Source organism: Lissotriton vulgaris, chromosome 1_1 (genome assembly GCF_964263255.1).
Source record: "Lissotriton vulgaris chromosome 1_1, aLisVul1.2, whole genome shotgun sequence".
NCBI classification, from domain to species: Eukaryota; Metazoa; Chordata; class Amphibia; order Caudata; family Salamandridae; genus Lissotriton; species Lissotriton vulgaris.
Window position 1 is genome coordinate 810,969,029 of NC_141685.1, and position 14,725 is coordinate 810,983,753.

General features: G+C 42.6%; 1 protein-coding gene across 3 annotated transcripts in view; it reads right to left on the reverse strand.

Moving 5' to 3' along the window:
- Nucleotides 1-14,725, reverse strand: part of LOC147747927 (flavin-containing monooxygenase 5-like) — a 529,839-nt gene that overhangs the window by 430,028 nt on the left and 85,086 nt on the right. The window contains exon 1 of one of the 3 annotated variants that reach the window (XM_086956897.1): nt 8,716-8,784. The exons of 1 other annotated variant lie outside the window; for it this stretch is intronic. The gene's annotated coding sequence lies outside the window, so the exon portion shown is untranslated. Of the gene's footprint in view, nt 1-267; nt 309-8,715; nt 8,785-14,725 lie in introns of those variants that run through there. One more of the 3 variants, XM_086956891.1, reaches the window with a different exon arrangement.

Below are 14,725 nucleotides of genomic sequence, written 5' to 3' on the forward strand. Positions count from 1 at the left end.
TTAGACAGTACTATGTTTCATCAATTGCATGTCCATACAGGAGAGACATACTTTGTACAGCATATTTAAAGTGAACTGTCATGAGGTGGTTAATAAAAGGATATGTTATTTTCCAGCTCAGCATTGGCACGTAATACATCAACTTTAGGATGTCCAACTTGTAATCTGAGTCAGAAATCGAATCTGTAGATTATAAAGATGAATTTTCCTGAATTTAAAATAAATTGATAAATTCTCAGGTGTAGCCAGATCAGTCGAATTACTTACTTGTGTGTTTGCAGCAATGTCCTATGCACCAAGGAAGGATCGTCTTCGTCTGTAGGAAACTGTGTTTTTGCTTCATCCTTATATGACACAGGGCAAATGATTAACTTGGAGAACTCAAATGCCCCACAGCTTTGTGGCTAGCCCAAGAGGTCTCAGGTCCTAGCACATGCTCTGAAATAGACGCGAGTGTACTCAAACTAAAGCTACACTCCAAGCTCGATTGAGCAAGGTTGGCACTGGTGCCTAAATGGAGCAAAATAGTTTTTGCAATATTTTTGCTGTTTGTATGCCAGGGAATTGTGCAAACAGTGTTTATAATAGCCCATATCAGCTAGGAGACTTTGCGCCAGATCGTTTAAAGGAAGAGTTTAATTGTGAGTGGGAGCGAGCTTAATGGAAACATTATTGCCTCTTGGTATCAAAGTTGGTCGAACAAGGTGGTGTAATATACATGAATGGTGGGTTTTTTTTGCACATCACATGCAAAATGATTGAAGGGTTTGATAATGTCCTTCAGTTTTACACATTTACAAGTTAATTAAAAAAAATCTGATAGAGACTTATAATAACAGACTCTTTGCATTTTGAATATTCCAGACTGGAACCAGAAACATTTGAACAGTACCTCTGAGCGCCAGCAGGTGGCACCGTGCAGCTTAGCACTGATACCATTCCGCTGCAGAAATGATGTGTGGGACCTATATAGGTACCACTCCCCCGTGCTGATATCTGTTCCTTTCTTTCTGCACCGCCAGACGCAGATCTAGACCTACCTTTTGTCTCTTAGACGCCATTTTCCTCCCTAAACTTTACAGTACAAAGGGAAGTACAACCTTCCTAGATGACAGGGTTAAAACCCTAAAAGGTTTGCCTTTGGTGATTGGGGTTGAGTCACAAATCTAAGGCCTGCAGTGGCTGTGCATCATTGAACTCAAATCCGGTAAGAGACTGGCAACTGAAGTTATATGTCGGTAAGCATCAGAAGACTCCATGTCATGACAGGCCCAGTTACAATGTCATTCTCTGTCCCATTCCCAGTCCAGAAGTCACAAGAGTCGATCGCGAGGTCAATGATCATCACACTCCATATCTTCGGGTAAGTATAAAAAAAACATCAAAGTGGCAATTGGCCCAATCTTGCCACACTTGTACACTGGAAAAGGCACAATGGTGAGGCCTATTCAGATTCCCTTTGACTCACTCTGGCATGCCTGTGGGCCCCATGTAGCCAAGAAGCCCTCCACTTGGGGTATCACCAACTGGTTCATTCTTGGTGTCAGTGAGACCCTCCAAACAAGTCACTGGGCCTTCTCTGGCACCAGGCCAGACTACAGCTCAACGACCCATGTCAGTTTCTGCAATGTTGATGCCAATGACATCACCATTGGCACTGGAGGACGAGGTGTCCATTGTGCCCTCCTGCAATTGAGCTAGCAGAACTATGGCCTTGATGAAGCTGCACTCTGCCGAACCACAGCCCTCCACCGCAGACATGCTTAGTGTCCCTCTCCCACAAGGCAGATCCCACACATAAAATTCCCTGTTCGAGATAGGTTCCTATAATAACTATGATACAGGTGATGAAACTGGCCAACCCTACAAATTGTATGATGACCTGCATGATGTCAGTTGCCCTGACACCTCTCCTGATTCCAACCTTATCTCACCCCCTGGTCATGCGACTGAGGAAAGTTCTTCCTTCGCCATTGACATGGGGAGGGCAGCCAAAGCTATTGATCTTTAGCTACCCACCTTTGAGTTCAGATCTGTTGTTCTGAAGGCATCCTCTAGTCCAGGCATACCAATACTGAGCCATTGCTACCTTTGAATGAGGCACTGACCTACACCATCTTAGGTGCCTTGGCCAAACTTAGTTCTGTTCCACCAGGAAATTCCAAATTGTGAGACACCACTGCCCTGCCACAGGCCAAAATATCTGCAGTGGTGTTTGTAGGACCAGGATTGTGTCAGTAGCAGACTCATCTCCCTGCATCACCAGAGCTAACAGTTCTGACTAATGCACCCTTTCTGGGTTGGGATGGAATGGCAGTCTGTGAGAGGTGGGGATCAGAGGACTTTGGTAGTTGGTAGAGTCCTGGCTTCATATCGACTTCCTGGAGCTGAGGGCCATCCGCTTGTTTTGAAAGCTTTTTATTAACCCTGGGGTAAGTACTTCGCTACGCTCACGGAGTGGGCGTTGTGTTGCCTTCTTCGCCCTTTGCGAAGTAGGCGTAGCAGGCAACACTACGCCCACTCCGTGGGCGTAGCGAAGTTGCCCGCCACCCGCATCCCTCCCGCCCTCCCTAAATACTTAAATTAACTTCTAAAAATGAATAAAAACCACTTACATTGTACGCTGCGTCCCCCGGGGCTCCCTCTCGTAGTCGCGCCGCCGTCTTGGATACTAATGCGCATGCGCGGCCGCCCGCGCATGCGCATTTCTCGCGAGACCAGTGTGCCCTGTGAGGAAGACGAGGGTGCTGGAGAGAGCGAAGTCCAGTGGGGAGCCTAGCAGAGTAGACTTCCGTTGCGAGGTGTGTGATGGCTGCTGCACCATTTGGGCCATTGCCCATGTGCCGATTCAAGTTGGCGACCCCGTATGCAGAAGAGGACAACCGTGAACATAGCTGTGAGGTGGGAGTTAAATCTATGCAGTGCTGGTTGCGGTCCACCCCCATATGCCAGAAGGGGCCGCTGTGTAAGTTATTGACAGAGACTAAGGGCAGAAGACTTTGCGGAACCTAGTTGCCACTCTGAATCCCAGGAGGGTCCTCCATGGTACAGACCACCATGCAGTGAGAGCCAGCACCTTGGCCTGTACAGTTGCGGCAACACATTATGCCAGGTGGGGCTGCCCATATCAAGAATACTATGAGGAAAGGGCCCTCGCTCTAGAATTGCGAAGTCGCGTGACCCGTAGGTTACAAGGAGGCATTAGGGATCTATCTGAATTGCCTCCGTCAACTGAGGAGGACACTCTGGGTGCATCACCATATCAATGGGACCCCAACTGGGAGCATTCCAATCCAACTCCCCTTTCCCATTGGGGAGTGGAGAACTTACTGTGTGATTGCTGCTGAAATCAGCAAAGTAAGCTCAGAGAAGTGCCTGCATGCAGGTTTCTCCCGTGCCTCCTGCATGCAGCCCACTTTTTGAACAGGACTGGAGTATGATGACTGCCAGCGGGCGGGGCACCCACTGAAACACTGCAACTTCCTTGCTGCTGGAGTCAGTAAGACTTGTTATTAGCCTATCAGGCCACAGGAAACTCGCTGCTAAGGGCACTGTGGCACCAAGACCGTAATTCTCACCTGTTATTTCCACAGTGGCAAGATGCAAGATCTGAAGCAAGGTCCCAACTTCCCACACGAATCAATGCCAGCATAACAGAGTTAAAGCTAACATGGTGGCATGTGGGAAGAGGGTAAACAAAACAAGGAAAAGGGAGGAAATCTAATGAACTTGCATCAGATATGGACATTCTAGTCAGATAATCCTTATGATTCCCGTAGTGAAAATAAAGTATATGTATTGCAATGTGTAAGCTTTAGGGAAATGGTAATGAAGCACAATTAATGTATTACTATGAAATAACCACTGTAAAAATCCCTATCCCGTATAGAACTAATGGTTATCAGCAAGCAATTGGTAGGTATCTATATGGAAGAGTAGGTTATTAGGTACTGTCTATTTAGAACACAAGTCAGAGTAATTACGAATAGATAAGGTAAAACTAACCCCAGAGATAATCAGCTTAGGATCCAACTAATCCTAACCTATGCACATTGAATAAAAACCAAGAGAAAACCAAAAAACATATTCACCCGGAAATAAATAAGGATAGAAAAAATAAAAAACACAAACATTTGCAGGGCTAAACTGCAAAGAAAATAAATCAGCCCCTTAGAATATAAGGAGACTAATATTATATTTATCTCTCTTTATAGCCATCAAGTAATGGAAGCAAGGGAACAGGATCTCTGTGCACCATAGAAACTATGTCAGATAAGTAGGTTATTTGGTTTTAGGTTTAAACCTATAATAACTGATAACATCCCACCGAAAGGAAAGTAGCCACCACCGGTGTAAACATATAAACACTGAAAAAACACTATTTGCAACCACAAACTAAGTGTCATTTATAGAAAGGAAAAGATGAGTGAAAGAGTCATTTTTATTTCTTCCTGAAGGGGCCAATACAATGTAACTTTTTTATACAAGGTAGCATTAAGAAAGACTGGGCTAACATATTCTGCTTGGGTTTTGTTGTTTACGGATGTCACTAAAACATTGTCTCTTCTTCCTTGTGCTTTTTTTCAGTTTTGTGATCTTCGGTCTAAAGATGCAGTGTTTAGAAGCATGTTTTAGGTATTTTTTTAGTTATTTTATAAACTTAAGAGAATCTGTAAATATCAAAATCATATTTGAAATGTTGGCTACATTTAATTTCACTGATAGGAAAAATGGCTGGTTTCATAAGAATCTTTCCTAATATGTACCATCACATTTACCCACACACAGAGAATGGGAGAAATCCTTTGATACATCAGCCCCCTTTTCTAGTGAGTCAGTATTGATTGTAAGTGAATATCCATACATCCCATTCTTTAAACATTCAATGCAAGGTGTAGTGACAGGTATATGTGAAAAGAATGTTGTCACCAAGCATCTGAGATAGTGGTGAAAACATGACACCAGGCGTTTGGTAAACATGGAATGCAGTGTCACTTGGAATGCTGCTGAAAAAAGTTCCTTTCAAGTTCAATAAAGATTGGAGTGATATTGTTTGTATTTGCAGTAATTCAGCTACGTATGAAAAAGTTGTATGATGATCTGTCAAAATCGATACCTGAGCTGAAGTGTTTTGCTGTAAGAGATCCTTGTCACTTGCTAGATGGTATGCTGAAAACATCTTTACAATCTTCAGAATTAATGAAGAATGGAATTGACTTTCTAGTGCATTCTGGTGCAGAAAAAAATTATTTGGACCTCATATACCCTGTGCATATGCTACCTATATGCATGCACTATCAGTGCAAAAAGCAAGCAATAATTAAAATTAAATTAAAATTCCATAAACACTGGAGGAACACTGTTTGTGTTTTTTTTAATGGCACAAAAATGTGTAATCACTGTTAACCACTGTTTTTTAAGGTATTGGAAAAACTGAAAAAAGACACCAGAATTTACCAACAATAGAAACCGAAAACAGGAGAGCCTACAGATAAGTCTTTAGCATTCAAAAATGCAAATCAATATAACAATTACCAACTTGGAGAGCGTTGATTCTTTGTGAGTAATTAATTCCTTACTCCTATGTTTGCAGGAATCAAGGTAAAGGCTCCCGGGCGTTGAGTGAAAAGCTGTAGTCAGGGAGATGGTGAGTGAAGGCCTCAGCGGTTTTTGGCGAACAACCCCCCTGCCAGGTGAACTACTGTAGACAAGATTGATTCTGGAGAAAGCACTCCGAACACTTCAGAGCAACCCTGAAGTAATACAGGTAGATGAGGAGGGGCAGGATGGAAGAGCTGCATGCATCGACTAGAACGGGAAGCGCTCTTACGCCCTGTTCAGCCTTTTTTCTTCCTGTCTTGCTCCGCCCCTCGTGCATATGCCATCGGGAGTGGAGCAAGCCAGACAAAGACACTTCTGGATATTTTGCTAAGGGTCGGAATAGACTCAAGTTAAGGGTCTCAGGATGCAGCCACAAGTGAATTGGGAATAACCCCTACCACATCAGGAAGAACATGCGGGACAGGGATTTGCTAGCAAAACACTAGAGCCCCAACCTCAATTGAACATGTTATTGTTTATATACTGCAACGCTACTTTGAATGAATATAGTTAGAAAAATAAGTATTTGACTGGACATTGATTTATTGGAACTGCTGTCTGTCTGCTCTTTTAGTTATGAGTCATGTTCACTAACTTGTATTCACACTCCCCCCACTCCACAAGGGAATCTTTGACTGCTTGTCTATAGTCACCACTGAGAGTCAAGAGCAGAAAGAGTACGTGGCTCAGTTGTTTAGGATCCATAGTGAGTCTGGCCTTGTGACATCAGGAGTAAACGGCCTCAACTACCACGGTTGGGCCCAGGGCTCCATGTCCCTCTAAAATCAGTTCTGATGTGGAACAAAGGGCAGGCAAGCCCAGTTGTAAGTTGCAATTACCAATGAAAGGCAGGCATCTTCTGAAATCATGAAAGGGCCTTCAGGTTACCCTTTGAAGCTCAGGAAGAGCTGAGTACACCCCACCAGGACATCCTGCTCAGGAGAGGAACATTCCTCGCCAAACCCAAGCCCCTTTTGTCCCCTGTCTGGAAGGAATACATATCACACTACAGAAAAGCCAATAACAGTCATGCGACACTGGCAGAAAGGCACATTGGATTTAAGCAAAAAAATACCAACTTTTTAAAAGTGCCATTTTCAAAATAGTCATTTAAAATCCAACTTCAACATTAAAGCGTTTGGAGGAATTAGATTTACTATTTCTCCTCCAACATAAGCAAAAGCAGGGACAGTGCTGGACTATGGAGAATTATATTTACTTTTCACCACCAATGTAAGCAAAAGCAGGGGAAGTGTAAGACTTAGGAGGGGTTGGATTTACTATTCCTACGCCAATGTATGTAAAAGCAAAGAAAATGTTGAACTTAGTAGGGGTTAGATTTACTATTCCCCCTCCAACCTAAGCAAAGCCAGGGAAGGTATTGGATTTTGGAGGGGTAACACATTTCAGGGAACATGTAGGAGATAGGAAGGGTACATATACTATTCCAAGACCTGAGGATTATTAAACAAATATATAACTAGCTAGCAACCTTAAACTATTAAAAAACATTCAAAATAAAAAACAATATGCAGTATACATTATTACAAATGTAATGTAAACATAAAAAATATTTCAAAAAACAAAATAAACACAATTAAAATAAATACACTTCCTACCTACTATCCAAAAATCTATTAAACCTGAAAAATATTAAAATAAATTATAAATAAAACAATGACATTAAAATAGTAATTAAATGAAACAAATAAAATTATAAATGAAGATACACACACACACACACATATATATATACATATATATATACATACATACATATATATATAAATATAGATACATTACATACATTTTATAACATGTATTATCAAATTATCAACTAATAAACAATACAACTCATTTTCATAAGAAATAATCAAACATATATAAGTACCAATTACATATTTAATCAATGTAAGCATTAGATTGTACAGAAACAATATTATAATTTGAATAATTTTCAACCATAGTCCCCTTCAAATCCAAGAACCTGCAACTAAAATATAAATCAGTAACGAAACTATACAGAAATAAAATCAATCATTAAAAAAATCAAAATTAATCACCAGTTAAATGTTTAATTAGTCTTAAAAAATAATTTAAAATAAAAAACAATTATTTATCATTTAAATAACTTTCTGTCTTATGTCCTACAAACCCTACAACCCACTTTAAAATGATAAATTACTAACTAAATGTATAACAATTGTAATTACACATTAATAAATACAAACTACACTAAGAATGCACCTTAATTATATTGATAAAACTAACATCTAAAATTAATATGATAAATGAGTATTAAGTTAATTTAAAAACTGGTACGCAATCTTATATACAATATTTTAAAAAATGTTTTACACATAGAGAAGTATATTCTTACTTTATCTATTTTGTTCCTCCATATTTTTGTAGTGACAATATTTTTGACACACTGTTTATTAACGCAATGTTTTTGATTTAATTTTTTTGTCATTCACCTCCTATGCTATCACTCTTCACATTAATGATTGACAGCATGGAGAACCACTAAAAGAAGGGCTGTGGTAGGAAGGAAGGATATCCAAGTTATGACACTGGCCTATCTTGGTAGTTGATGGAAATCTGACTATTTCATTAAGGTCGGTTTCTTATATGTTGCTCTTTTACATTGTGTATATTTGCTGGGTGTTTGCACGCTTGTTTGTTGTAATTAATTGTTTCTTGCTCCCATTCCGTCTTTTTTGACCACCAGATTTGTTTATTATGAGTATCGGTTGAATTGGGGATTAAATCTGGTAGTTGGTCATTAAACTTTCCCCAGGACACTTTCTCCTTAGTGGAGGTGTGTGGAAAGTTGTACTCATAACCCTATTTAGTACTATGTTTCATCAATTGCATGTGCATACAGGAGAGACATACTTTGTACAGCATATTTAAAGTGAACTGCCATGAGGTGGTTAATAAAAGGATATGCTATTTTCCAGCTCAGCATTGGCACGTAATACATCAACTTTAGGATGTCCAACTTGTAATCTGAGTCAGAAATCGAATCTGTAGATTATAAAGATGGATTTTCCTGAATTAAAAATAAATTGATAAATTCTCAGGTGTAGCCAGATCAGTCGATATACTTACTTGTGTGTTTGCAGCAATGTCCTATGCACCAAGGAAAGATCGTCTTCTTCTGTAGGAAACTGTGTTTTAGCTTCATCCTTATATGACACAGGGCAAATGATTAACTTGGAGAACTCAAATGCCCCACAGCTTTTTGGCTAGCACAAGAGGTCTCAGGTCCTAGCACATGCTCTGAAATGGAAGTGAGTGTACTAAAACTAAAGCTACACTCCGAGCTCGATTGAGCAAGGTTGGCACTGGTGCCTAAATGGAGCAAAATAGTTTTTGCAATATTTTTGCTGTTTGTATGCCAGGGAATTGTGCAAACAGTGTTTATAATAGCCCATATCAGCTAGGAGATTTTGCGCCAGATTGTTTAAAGGAAGAGTTTAATTGTGAGTGCGAGCGAGCTAAATGGAAACATTATTGCCTCATGGTATCAAAGTTGGTCGAACAAGGTGGTGTAATATACATGAATGGTGGGTGTTTTTTGCACATCACATGCAAAATGATTGAAGGGTTTGATAATGTCCTTCAGTTTTACACATTTACAAGTTAATTTAAAAAATCTGATAGAGACTTATAATAACAGACTCTTTGCATTGTGAATGTTCCAGACTGGAACCAGAAACTTTTGAACAGTACCTCTGAGCGCCGGCAGGTGGCACCGTGCAGCTTAGAACTGATACCATTCCGCTGCAGAAATGATGTGTGGGACCTATATAGGTACCACTCCCCCGTGCTGACATATGTTCCTTCCTTTCTGAACCACCAGACGCAGATCTAGACCTACCTTTTGTCTCTTAGACACCATTTTCCTCCCTAAACTTTACAGTACAAAGGGAAGTACAACCTTCCAAGATGACAGGGTTAAAACCCTAAAAGGTTTGCCTTTGGTGATTGGGGTTGAGTCACAAATCTAAGGCCTGCAGTGGCTGTGCATCATTGAACTCAAAGGCCGTAAGAGACTGGCAACTTAAGTTATATGTCGGTAAGCATCAGAAGACTCCATGCGTGACAGGCCCAGTTCCAAGTGTCATTCTCTGTTCCATTCCCAGTCCAGAATTCACAAGAGTCGATCGCGAGGTCACTGATCATCACGCTCCATATCTTCGGGTAAGTTTAAAAAAAAAATCAAACTGGCAATTGGCCCCTTCTTGCCACACTTGTACACTGGAAAAGGCACAATGACCAGGACTATTCAGATTCCCTTTGACTCACTCTAGCATGCCTGTGGGCCCCATGTAGCCAAGAAGCCCTCCACTTGGGGTATCGCCAACTGGTTCATTCATGGTGTCAGTGAGACCCTCCAAACAAGTCACTGGGCCTTCTCTGGCACCAGGTCAGACTACAGCTCAACGACCCATGTCAGTTTCTGCAATGTTGATGCCAATGACATCACCATTGGCACTGGAGGATGAGGTGCCCATTGTGCTCTCCTGCTATTGAGCTAGCAGAACTATGACCTTGATGAATCCGCACTCTGCCGAACCACAGCCCTCCACCGCAGACATGCTTAGTGTCCCTCTCCCACAAGGCAGATCCCACACATAAAATTCCCTGTTCGAGATAGGTTCCTATAATAACTATGATACAGGTGATGAAACTGGCCAACCCTACAAATTGTATGATGACCTGCATGATGTCAGTTGCCCTGACACCTCTCCTGATTCCAACCTTATCTCACCCCCTGGTCATGCGACTGAGGAAAGTTCTTCCTTCGCCATTGTCATGGGGAGGGCAGCCAAAGCTATTGATCTTCAGCTACCCACCTTTGAGTTCAGATCTGTTGTTCTGAAGGCATCCTCTAGTCCAGGCATACCAATACTGAGCCATTGTTACCTTTGAATGAGGCACTGACCTACACCATCTTAGGTGCCTTGGCCAAACTTAGTTCTGTTCCACCAGGAAATTCCAAATTGTGAGACACCACTGCCCTGCCACAGGCCAAAATATCTGCAGTGGTGTTTGTAGTACCAGGATTGTGTCAGCAGCAGACTCATCTCCCTACATCACCAGAGCTAACAGTTCTGACTAATGCACCCTTTCTGGGTTGGGATGGGATGGCAGTCTGTGAGAGGTGGGGATTAGAGGACTTTGGTAGTTGGTGGAGTCCTGGCTTCGCATCGACCACCTGGAGCTGAGGGCCATCCGCTTGTTTTGAAAGCTTTTTATTAACCCTGGGCTAAGTACTTCGCTACGCCCACAGAATGGGCGTAGTGTTGCGTACTTCGCCCTTTGCGAAGTAGGCGTATCAGGCAAAACTACGCCCACTCTGTGGGCGTAGCGAAGTTGCCCGCCTCCCTCCCGCCCTCCCTAAATACTTAAATTAACTTTTAAAAATGAATAAAAACCACTTACATTGTACGCTGCGTCCCCCGGGGCTCCCTCTTGTAAGCGCGCCGCCGTCTTGGATACTAATGCGCATGTGCGGCCGCCCACGCATGCACATTCCTCGCAAGACCAGTGTGCCCTGTGAGGAAGACGAGGGTGCTGGAGAGAGCGAAGTCCAGTGGGAAGCCTAGCAGAGTAGACTTCCGCTGCGAGGTGTGACTCGATGGCTGCTGCACCATTTGGGCCATTGCCCATGTGCAGATTCAAGTTGGCGACCCTGTATGCAGAAGAGGACAACCGTGAACATAGCTGTGAGGTGGGAGTTAAATCTATGCAGTGCTGGTTGCGGTACCCCCCCCCCCCATATGCCTGAAGGGTACGCTGTGGAAGTTATTGATAGAGACTAAGGGCAGAAGCCTTTGAGGAACCTAGTGGCCACTCTGAATCCCAGGAGGGTCCTCCATGGTACCGACCACCATGCAGTGAGAGCCAGCGCCTTGGCCTGTACAGTTACAGCAACATATTATGCCAGGTGGGGCTGCCTATATCAAGAATACTATGAGGAAAGGGCCATCGGTCTAGAATTGCGATGTCTCGTGACCCGTAGGTTACATGGAAGCATTAGGGATCTATCTGAATTGCCCCCGTCATCTGAGGAGGACACTCTGGGTGCATCACCATATTAATGGGACCCCAACTGGGAGCATTGGAATCCAACTCCCCTTCCCCATTGGGGAGTGGAGAACTTACTGTGTGATTGATGCTGAAATCAGCAACGTAAGCTCAGAGCAGTGCCTGCATGCAGGTTGCTGCCGTGCCTCCTGCATGCAGCCCACTTTTTGAACAGGACTGGAGTATGATGACTGCCAGCGGGCGGGGCACCCACTGAAACACTGCAACTTCCTTGCTGCTGGAGTCAGTAAGACTTGTTATTAGCCAATCAGGCCCCAGGAAACTCGCTGCTAAGGGCACTGTGGCACCAAGACCGTAATTCTCACCTGTTATTTCCACAGGGGCAAGATGCAAGATCTGAAGCAAGGTCCCAACTTCCCACACCAATCAATGCCAGCTTAACAGAGTTAAAGCTAACATGGTGGCTTGTGGGAAGAGGGTAAACAAAACAAGGAAAAGGGAAGACACCTAACGAACGTGCATCAGATATGGACATTCTAGTCAGATAATCCTTATGATTCCCGTAGTGAAAATAAAGTATATGTATTGCAATGTGTAAGCTTTAGGGAAATGGTAATGAAGCACAATTAATGTATTACTATGAGATAACCACTGTAAAAATCCCTATCCCGTATAGATCTAATGGTTATCAGCAAGCAATTGGTAGGTATCTATATGGAAGTGTAGGTTATTAGGTACTGTCTACTTAGAACACAAGTCAGAGTAATTAGGAATAGATAAGGTAGAACTAACCCCTGAGATAATCAGCTTAGGATCCAACTAAGCCTAACCTATGCACATTCAATAAAGACCAAGAGAAAACCAAAAAACATATTCTCCCGGAAATAAATAAGGATAGAAAAAATAAAAAACACAAACATTTGCAGGGCTAAACTGCAAAGAAAATAAATCAGCCCCTTAGAATATAAGGAGACTATTATTATATTTATCTCTCTTTATAGCTATCAAGTAATAGAAGCAAGGGGACAGGATCTCCATGGACCATAGAAACTATTTCAGATAAGTAGGTTATTTGGTTTTAGGTTTAAACCTATAATAACTGATAACATCCCACCGAAAGGAAAGTAGCCACCACTGGTGTAAACATATAAACACTGAAAAAACACTATTTGCAACCACAAACTAAGTGTCATTCATAGAAAGGAAAAGATGAGTGAAAGAGTCATTTTTATTTCTTCCTGAAGGCGCCAATACAATGTAACTTTGTTATACAAGGTAGCATTAAGAAAGACTGGGCTAACATTATTCTGCTTGGGTTTTGTTGTTTACGGATGTCACTAAAACATTGTCTCTTCTTCCTTCTGCTTTTTTTCAGTTTTCTGATCTTCGGTCTCAAGATGCAGTGTTTAGAAGCATGTTTTAGGTATTTTTTAGTTTTTTTTATAAATTGTAGAGAATCTGGAAATATCAAAATCATATTTCAAATGTTGGCTACATTTAATTTCACTGATAGGAAAAATGGCTGGATTCATAAGAATCTTTCTTTCCTAATATGTACCATCACATTTACCCACACACAGAGAATAGGAGAAATCCTTTGATACATCAGCCCCTTTTTCTAGTGAGTCAGTATTGATTGTAAGTGAATATCCATATATCCCAGTCTTTAAACATTCAATGCAAGGTGTAGTGACAGGTATATGTGAAAAGAATGATGTCAACAAGCATTTGAGATAGTGGCGAAAACATGACACCAGGGGGTCGATTCTGATTCGGTAAAAAAAACATCCATACGATTTGTATCCGAAGCCCTCTCTGTACGAATCGTACCCGTCCGTCCAAGTCGCATAGTACGATCCGTATTCCGTGAATCCGTCCGAATCGTCGCGATCCGTACATATTGCAAGGCTGAAACTGTGAACCGTACGACTCGTACACATGCCGTACGACTCGTACACATGCCGTACGACCTGACGAGTACGATCCGGACCGGGGTACGAGGACGCGATTTGTACGGTCCACGTCAGGTAAGGGCGAGTCGTACGGAAAAGCACACAAACACATACACACCGTACAGTCCGTACACCCCATGCTCGCAGGGGTACGGTGCATACCCCTGTGATCATGGGGTGTACGAGCCGTACCTCATGTACGATGGGTGTACAAGCCGTACCCCATGTACGATGGGTGTACGAGCCGTACCCCATGTACGATGGGTACACCCATCGTACATGGGGTACAGCTCTTACACCCATCGTACATGGGGTGGGGCTCGTACACCCATCGTACATGGGGTACGGCTCGTACACCCATCGTACATGGGGTACGGCTCGTACACCCATCGTACATGGGGTACGGCTCGTACACCCATCGTACATGGGGTACCGATCGTACACCCCATGATCGCAGGGGTATGCACTGTACCCCTGCCATCATGGGGTGTACGCACAGTACCCGGGGGGCGTTCCATACCTGCTTCGGGGTGAACTCTGCTTTTATGGCTGTTTTCAGCTCCCTTAGAAAAAGGGTCGTACGGTGCGTACCCGACACGTATCGTACTTGCTGAGTCGTAAAAACCAGCCGCGAACCGTACAGATGACGTGTATAGCAGGTTCCGAGGGAGAATAGTACGGAGATTAGAGTCGTACGGTCTCTGTACGACTCGTACGGAGTACCGCTCCTGGTACGAATCGTATTTTGTCATACGTTGCAGGGTACGATTCGTACGGGAAAAACGCTCTGAACGGCTTTTCTGAGCGGTTTTTCCCGAATCAGAATCAGCCCCTAAGTGTTTGGTAAGCATGGAATGCAGTGTCACTTGGAATGCTGTTGAAAAAAGTTCCTTTCAAGTTCAATAAAGATTGGAGTGATATTGTTTGTATGTGCAGTAATTCAGCTACGTATGAAAAAGTTGTATGATGATCTGTCAAAATCGATACCTGAGCTGAAGTGCTTTCCTGTAAGAGATCCTTGTCACTTTCTAGATGGTATGCTGAAAACTTCTTTACAATCTTCAGAGTTAATGAAGAATGGAATTGACTTTCTAGTCCATACTGGTACAGAA